A 9,670-nucleotide genomic window follows, 5' to 3' on the forward strand; every position below is an offset into this window, starting at 1 on the left:
CCATTTCCAATGCTTCATTATGAACTTGAATAAATAATGTAGCCTGCCTGTGTCTGGTTTTTTTGGGTTTTTTGTTTTGTTTTGTTTTTACTATAAGATAAAGGGATTTGACTAAATGGTTTCTGAGGTCCCTTCTACCTTTAGATCTATAATCCTTTGAGTCTCTGAAAAATTCACTTCAGGGAAAAAACTTGAAAAGAGTTAACATGAATCAATACAAAAGAAAGTGAACAAAACTAAGAGAACATTGTATACAGTAACAGCAATATTGTATGATGAACAACTGTGAATGCTTTGGCTATTCTCAACAATACAATACACTACAACAATCATTAAGGAGTCAGGATGAAAAATTCTATACATCTCTAAAAAAAGAACTGACATTTTCAAACAGATTGAAACATACCACATTTTTTTCTTCCTTCCTGCCTCCCTTTTTCCTCCTCTCTTCTTTACAAAAGAAAGTGAGCAAAACTAAGAGAACATTGTATACAGTAACAGCAATATTGTATGATGAACAACTGTGAATGCCTTGGCTATTCTCAACAATACAATACACTACAACAATCATTAAGGAGTCAGGATGAAAAATGCTATACATCTCTAAAAAAAGAACTGACATTTTCAAACAGATTGAAACATACCACATTTTTTTCTTCCTTCCTGCCTCCCTTTTTCCTCCTCTCTTCTTTACTTCTTTCTTTTTTTCTTTCCTTTCTTCCTTCTTTCCTTCCTTCCTTCCTCTCTCTTTTTTTCTTTTTTTCCAAGTCTTCTTGCACAAAATGATTAATATGATTGCACATGTATAATTGATATCAGATTGTTTTCCATCCTAGGGAGCTGATGAGAGTAAGGGGGAAGAGAGGGAGGAATAGAATTTCAAATTAAAAACTTTTCTTAAACTGTTTTTACATGTAAAATGAGGGGAAAATAAAATAGTTGAATGTCACAGATAGTGGGAGAACTCTGAGTGAGGTATAAGACCTTCCAGACCAGTCTGGGTATCTGCGTGTCTGGTTTGGCTCCTCATTTCCCCCTAAGGGCATCTCAGCCTTCCTAAGAAGTCAGGGGTGTGACAACCTGTGTTGTAATTAAAGCAGAGTTATACTAAGTGGCAAAGAGACATCTGTATACTATAGAAAGTTGTTTATGTGATCCCACATGCACAGTACATAGTTAGCTCATGCACGGTATGCACCCTAGTTATGTAAGAGTATTAGGGTATATAAAGCTGAGGGAATTTTGATTAAATGAACTCTTTTTGACCATCTTGATGAGTTCTATCCCTTCATTCCTCACCTATGATCAGGATTTGGGCTGGTACCAAAATCCTCCAATGAGTGGATCTGAACAAAATATTATTTTTTAAAGTCACTGCAAGAGATGCACAACATATGCTAGGAGTCTTCCTCATTTTTCTGATAGCATGGGAATATCCATGGCTCACGTGGATCTAATTATTTCTCATTCCATAAGCAACTTATCTTCTTTTTTCTTTTTTTAATATTTTATTTTCTCTATGAAATCCTTTCTTCCAGTTACTGGTATTCATAATTTCAACTTATTACGTATACCCATATACACCATTGCCCTGTGATTGATATTCAGCCTTAATAGTTCAGAAATTGTAGTGTTTCATAGGTCAAAGCCATATAACAACACCAATCGAATTTGGATATTAAAAAAATTTTGTTCCTGGAATAAATTTACAGGTTTTAAAAGAACTGGAAAGTCATTTATTTAATTCTAGGCTCCACTCATTGCCCATTTGTGTCATCTTTTCAAGATGTGTATTGATGGATAACCTCTATTGTTGTCCTTCCAAGAATATGCTATAATTTGGACAATAAAAATTCTTTATCCAATTGGCTTTTCTTTTTCTTTTTTTGTGAGAAAATTAGGGTTAAATTACTTGGCCAGTATTACACCGGTAGTATATATTTTTTTCTTTGCTAAGTGACTTGCCCAGTGTCACACAGCTAGGACGTGTTAAGTGTCTAAGACCAGATTTGAACTTGAGTCCTCCTGACTTTAGGGCTGGTGCTCTTCCCACTGTGCCACTTAGCTGCCCCACGAGTAGTAAGTATTAAGTGTCTGAGGCCAGATTTTAACTCAGATCCTCCTGACTCCAGTGCCAGTGCTATCCACTATGCCATCTAGTTGCCCCTGTGTTTTCTACATAGATGATTAAGCCAAACATTTTTGAATGCTCATAGATCAAATTTAGAAATCTATGTGGTATTCTGAAGCTTGATGTAACCAGTATGATAATATCCTCAAGGAGGAGAACCTAGTGAACCTCACCAACCATAAGAAATCCCTCTTCAATTTAGGCTGTGATCTTTATCTCCTCCATGTCCATCAAAAACTTTTTTGGCAAGTATCCACCTCCCTATTTATAGCTTACTGATAGATTGCTCAAAAAGCATCTCTCTGTTCTTACACTTTTAAGAAATTGCATCATTCATGTATACAGGAGAGACAACTTAGAAAAAAAGATTTCAAGATGGAATTTTGCCTTTATTTTTACCCTTCCTTAATTCTCCATTCTCTGTTCTATCAAAACCTGCTCTCAGCAAGCTATAATATTTGGAGAAGATGTGATCAACTCATTCACAACCTCCAAAAAACTTGCAATACTGAATGAACTCTGAAGTTTCTTCCAACTTAAGGATAAGGGGATCCTATAACAGTATTAAATTCCATAAAGAGGAATTAACCATGTTCCATGTTTCTGTTGATTTTAATATAGGAAGCAGAACTGTTGTTGTTATTATTGTTTTTAAACTACTGTGTTTTCAGTCTTTAATCTTGATGCCTGGTTTTCCCCTCCTCTATCTGTAAATGAGTTATAACAGAGCAAATCAAGCATCATGATACAGATCATCCTTTGAGCAATTAAATGAATGAGTTCTGAAATAACTTTAATTGCTGAAAGGATGTTATGCATCATAAAACTTAATTTGCTCTGTTATAACTTATTCTTTTTTGTCACATCAGGATATTTTCTCTGTATTGTTGCTTTCTTTGTCTAGAAGTAAGAATATTCCAGTAATTCTGAGAGGGGTGGATAAAGAATCCTGGTCAACATTGCTTGCTCATCAAGTAAAGAAAACTCTCACATCCTTCCTTGGTACAGGGAAATTTAAATCACATTCCACCTGTTATCCCCAAATGCTCTTAGAAAATGCAAAAAGCATAATTCCATTATTTACTCAGCAGTTGCCAAGACCTAGCCCAGCCATTACAGTGGAGAGGAGAAGTCTAATTTGACTCAATCAATCAGTAAACATTCAGTAAGCATTTATTATCTTCTAGGCACTGTGCTAAATGTTGGGAATACAAAAAGAGGCAAGATAATAATCCCTGCCCTCAATGAGCTTACAACCTTATTAAGGAAGTCAGCATACAAATAAATATATACAAGACAAGTTTATATAAAGGACAAATAGGAAATAATTAATAGACAGAAGGCAGTAGAATTAAGCAGGGCAAAATCTTCCTAAAACACAAGTCTGATCTTATCAACATACCCTACATTAAGTAAACTGCAATAGCTAACAATCATTCTATATTCAAATATAAAAATCCTCTATTTGACTTCCCAATTGCATCATAAACTTTGTCCCCTTCCTATCTTTCTAATGTTCATAAATTTTACTTCCCTCTACATACTCTATGGACCAGTGACATTAACCTCCTCACATTCCTCAACAATAGTAAATCTCCCACCTGAGTTTTTTCAATGACTATTCCCCCATGCCTGAAATATTCTGTCTTCTCATCTTTCCTTTCTGGCATCTTTGGCTTCCTTTAAGTCTCAACCAGAGTCCACTTTCTACCTTATGCAGGAAGCCTTTCCTAGTTCCCCTTAATTTTAGAGTATCCTCAAAAAAAATTGCCATTTCTTTATCTTGTTTGCACATAGTTATTTACATGTTGTCTCCCTCATTAGATTTGAGCTCCTTGATAGAAGGAACCGTCTTTGGTCTTTCTTTGTATTCCCATAGCTTAGTACAGTGCCTGATATATAGCAGATATTTAATAAATTCTAATTGATTGATTGACAACTAGCAGCCTAAGAGAAAGAGATAAAAAAGAAAAAATATATAAAATAAATATACGCATATGTATAAATATATTTGTATGTATGTATATACATATGTATATATACATATATGTATTATATATATATTTTAGAGAGCTATGAAAAGCAGACATGAGAATTCATTTTAAAAGGCAAAGAGAGACAGAAACAAAGATAGAAATTAAGAGAGAGCCCATTTCCTCAGGAAACCACTGTCTTATAATATAGTAAAACAGCATCTCAATGAAGACCCTGAACTATCAAAGATAAGCATGTTATGCTCTATTTAATAAGGCAAATACATACATATTTATGTATATATAAACTAATTTGTAAAGGTTTATACATTGTTTGTTTTGTTGGAATTTTATGTTAAAGGGGTAGATTTTAGTGGTCTGGAAAATTAATTTCTGTGGAACATTTCATTCCCTGACAAGACAAACTAAAGGAAGCATCTGTACCATTATTGAGCTATTACTGATCTAGTCTGTACCTATTCCTTCTTTTTTCCTTATAATCATTCCTTCCATGATGTAGAGTAGTATTGCTTTAGACTATAGATTTCCCTGCTTACAGATGTCTTTTTCCTCACAATCTCATGCTGTTGTAACTCTCCATTTCCTATAATGTTACTTTTATTTATGTTCAAGTTTCCTTTGACTTTTGGCCAGAGTAAGTGGCACCTTATAATTTGTGACCAATTCCATCAAACCCACATGATGCAGATGAGTTTTGTATATAAAACTATATCCCTCTACTGCCACACACCTATGTATGTCATACAATGCCACATTTCCTTCATTGAAATCTTTCTCTGCCTTCAAGAGCCAGCCCAACTGGTGCCTACATGCTCTGTAAAGTTTTCTTTGATTTCCCCAACTGAAAATAACCTCTTCTTCCTCAAATTTTCTTGTGGTACTTTATCAGTTCCTCATCTGTTAAATGAGCTAGCAAAGGAAATGACAAAGCAATCCAGCATCTTTGTCAAGAAAACCTCATATAGAGTCATGAAGATTTGGACATGACTAAAAAATAACTCCATACTTTATCACAGTCTCTCTTTTGACCCCATCATACCCTGCTTAAATCATCTAACCCATGTGCCATAACCTCTATCAGATTGTAAATTGGCTGAGAACAAGGATGGATTGCTTTTTATCATTGTAGCTCTAATACAGAGCACAAATAAATTGTATATACTAGAAACTAAATAAATATGCATTGATTTGTTGAAGATTTGAAATTTTCTTTTTCTTTACAACTTCACCAACACCCACACAATTATTCTTTCATTTGCATTGCTGTGGATGATAGCAGACAACCATTAGTTCTATTAATGCTCCTAAATCCCTCTAAATCCTAAATCCCTGAGACATTTATAAGAACATATCCATGTTTTCACACAATATTAATCAGATCATCTGGTATGTACTGCATCTAGAGCTTTTCACAGACCATATGGAATCTGTTACTGAAAAACTCATCATGATAGCTAAACTTGGGGCCAAGTTTATCTACTATTAATTATCTACTATTAATCTTTATCAGTCTTAACTAAAATATCTCCAAGTAAGCTACTGTCATAGGATTAAAATTAGGACCATTATATAACAGAAAAGACTATTAATAACTAATGATTTGAGGAGATTCAGAATTCTCCCTTTTTGTATTTTCAAGACCTTCTCTCTGAAGGTTGAGTTAATTTTCTTTATCCAACTTCACTCAGCTTTACAAGTTGATTCCAATTCAATCAAGGTTGAGTGGAGACAAAGCCTTTGTCTAAATTGTCCAAGACAAAGGTTGGTCTGGATATAGAGATAGTCTCTCTGTCCAAGGATAACATGATGTCATTCTTAGCTCCTCATTGTAATATTCATTCTTTCATTAATTGTTAACCAATCAAGATCAGTTTCTACCCTGGGACATACTCATCTAAGAGTATATAACTATGATCCTGCTGCCACAATTGTTTTGTTCTAAGATAGTCAGCCAAATGACCATCCTATTATTAATAAACGTGCTGGTTTTATTAACAAAATGATTAAATTACCCAGAAAGTATATCTTCAAGCCTTTTTAATTGTCACATATTACAATAATTGCTTATTACTGTAATCTCCTGATGAAGCAGACTTCTGAATGTTCAGGGCTGCCCTGTCTTCCCTTGTAGTTTCTGAGTCTTGGATGTCAAAAAAGAAGAAATGTGATACTTGAAAGATTAAATGTGGTATAGTTCTATCTGATGGAATATTTTTTAAAGAGACAGACATGATGTTTTTTGTTCTGTATTTCCAGCTTTCGGTGTATTGTCATCATATAAAAAATGTTTGAAGAGACTTTGGGGAGACCCTGCCTTCCAGATACTTGGCCACTTGATTCACCTAGGCAGAACTAGGTTGGGTGGAAGCCTCTTCTAGAGAGTAACAAAAATTGATAACTACTACCAACAATGAATAATTTGTAGGGTGCATCTCTGTTTCCATACTATCCCTTTAACTTTTAAATACAAAAATGCCTTATAGTGCTCATTTATTGAGATCTTTGGGAATTTCTGTCCTTATAAGGTATTATGAGTTCCTCAAATGTGGGGATCTTTTGCTTTTCTTTTATCTCTAGTGCCTGACATAGAAACAAAAATACTTGAGTTATATGCAGTTTATAGAGCAGGGTCTAGATTTAGAAAAAAAAAAAAAACCCTAGTTCAAATTTTATTTCAGACAGTTACTAGCTATAAGATTCTGGGCAAATCCCTCAACCTCTATCTGCTTCAGTTTCCTCAACTGTAAAATGGGGATCACAATAGCACCAATTGGATTGTTGTAAAGATCAAAGAAGATAGTATTTGGAAATCACATAGCACAGTGCCGGGCACATAATGAGTACTTACTAATTTTTAAAATTTTCTGACATACTAAAGGAACAAATTGTAACAAAGGAGGTAGAGGGCTAGAGATTGACCACCAGCAGAGGCTCTGGTCATTCAAGCCACTTCAGAGTTCAATGATTTTATATTTGTATTTTTAGTTTCTTTTTAATAAATTCCTCTAGCCTAAGTGGAAAATGAGTAAATTATTTGGGGCCAAGTAGAGAAAGAAAGCAAGACTGGGAATGCCAAACAAGTCAGGGATATATATTTCAAGTCATTATTTTACTTACTTCCTAGGTTTAACTGTAAATTTAGAGCAGCAGTTAGTGTTTAATGGGCTGGGGAGCAGAAAGCTTAACTGTATAAGCTTGTTTTTCAATGAGCTGCTGTAGCTCAAAATCCAAGTGTTAAATAATACCTTGCCCAGTAGCTTCTCTAACAACATCCTTAGTGGAAATGTTTAGTTTCTCTGCATGTTAGTCATTCTTATAAATACTTGGTATATATTTCCTATGATTGTCATCCACACACGTTTCATCCTCCTGTGATAATAGCACTCTACTATTAGATATTAGTACAAATAGTATCCCACTTTTTTCAGATGAAAAAAAAAAACTGAGAAACAGAGGTTAAATTGTCCTGGTTCACAGTTAGGACTTGACTGAATCAGAACTTCAATAGTTTAGAAGGCTTTCTCAGAAAGCGCTACCCTATGCTCTATCACAAAGAAAACTAGGCAGTTTGCTTTAGGGAAGAAACAGAGCGAATAGATTATTATTCAAGGACCCTTGATCATCATTCACTCCATCCCCAGAGTCAAGAATTTTACTGTTAATACCCATCTACCACCTATCTCTTCCTCCCTGTCTTAGTTCTATCTTCCAGTCAGATAATCTGAAGATTACCTAGAAAATCAAGGCAACTCTTTCTCTATAAAAGAAAGACACTCTTAGAGACAACTAATAAACTTTATTTCTCTGCTTTATTCCTCTCATATCCACCTCAGCACTCTCACTTCCTGGCTCCTCTCCTTTTCCCTCTCCAAAAAAAAAAAATTTTGGTCCAAAATCTGATTGAATGGAAAAAGCAGAAAACCAAATTAATTTTGAATTTAGGGAAGATGGCATATCACATTTGATTTAAACCTGTTTTTGAATAACACGACAGGCCAGAAAGGTCCCCTATGATTCTATCTCTTAGGAGAATGAACTCTTAAGAGTTGAAAAGCTACACAGACACTTCTTGTCAATTCAATGGTTCATCATCCAATTCTGATTCTGAGCTAAAATGAAACTTACAGTCAATATACAGGTGAGGAGCACAGCCTTAGTGATAACAAACAAGTTGCCTAATGTCATTTTGGAGGGAAAGGACAGAACCAGAATCATCCACTTTGTGGATTGATGAGATTCTCTTGCTTCTCTCTCCTCACACCCCCTTTGTATTCCTGGGATTTGTCTTTTAGCCACTTTTAGTTTCTCTGCATGTTAGTCATTCTTATAAAGACTTGGCAATGAGATGGGACTGAAAACGAACAGCTTAACTGAACAGATGCTCTATAGCGGTGGCGGCAACACCCGTGAGACAAACTGGGGGTTCTTTGGAGGGAGACATTTGGAAGGAAAAGGGAGACTCTGAAGCTTTTGAAATCGCTTCTGGATTACAAACTTCAAGGTCATAGCACTTAAGATATCAATTTCTGAAGATAGTTTAAAAAAATACATTGAAAGATCAAAATGGAACAGTAGAGTCATTGTAGTAACTCAAAGGAAAGTCTTCATTTTTTTTAAGGGTTTATTGGCATTATCTGTAAAAAGAAAAATAGTAATATACAGGGTTATCATCATCCTGTCTCACAGATATCAACAATAGCAATATTTACAACTATGTTTTATATAGCACTTTAAGGTTTACAAAGTATATTACAAATTTACTGATTCTATAAGGGAAATGATATGGAGATTTTGATCCCACTTTTTATAGATGAGGCAACTGTACCCAAGAGATGTTAAATGACTTGACCAAGATCACACATCCTATAGTAAAAAGAATATTGGATCAAAATCAAAAGAACTTAGGTTTAAATCTCTTTACTGTTATTTACCCTCTGAATCAGTTTGGACAAGTCCCTTGATCTCAGTGGTTCTCACCTTTGTTGGCTTTTGAGAACCCATTCAGCTCTAAAACTATAATCCTATGAAATAGTCACTATATTACTACAGGGGTTGGAATTTAGATTTTTCAGGTCCAGAGCTCAGCACTCAGTTCAATGCCTGCTTGCTTATCTTCTTCTAGATGTGATACTATAAATACAGCATGGTTTCCTGTTCACATACCCAGATCCAAGCAATAAAAATAAAAGCTAATAGCCTTAAGGTCTACAAAGTGCTAGAGATATTAAGTCATTTGAATCTTACAACAACTTTATCAGGTTGATACTATTATTATTCTTCCTTTACAGATGAGTAAACTAAACTAAAGAGAGGATAAATGACTTGCCCTAAGTTTCTCAGTGAATAAACATTTGAGGCATGATTCAAACTTCCTGACTCTAGGTCCAGCATTCTTCCTACTATACAACCTAAAAGAAATTTTTGTTCAGTCATTTTTAAGTCATATCCAACTCTTTGTGACCCCATTTGGTGTTTCTTGGCAAAGATACTGGAATGTTTGCCATTCCTTCTCCAGCTCATTTTACAGAAGGGGAAACTGAAACAG

The sequence above is a fragment of the Sminthopsis crassicaudata genome, chromosome 3 (genome assembly GCF_048593235.1).
Source record: "Sminthopsis crassicaudata isolate SCR6 chromosome 3, ASM4859323v1, whole genome shotgun sequence".
NCBI classification, from domain to species: Eukaryota; Metazoa; Chordata; class Mammalia; order Dasyuromorphia; family Dasyuridae; genus Sminthopsis; species Sminthopsis crassicaudata.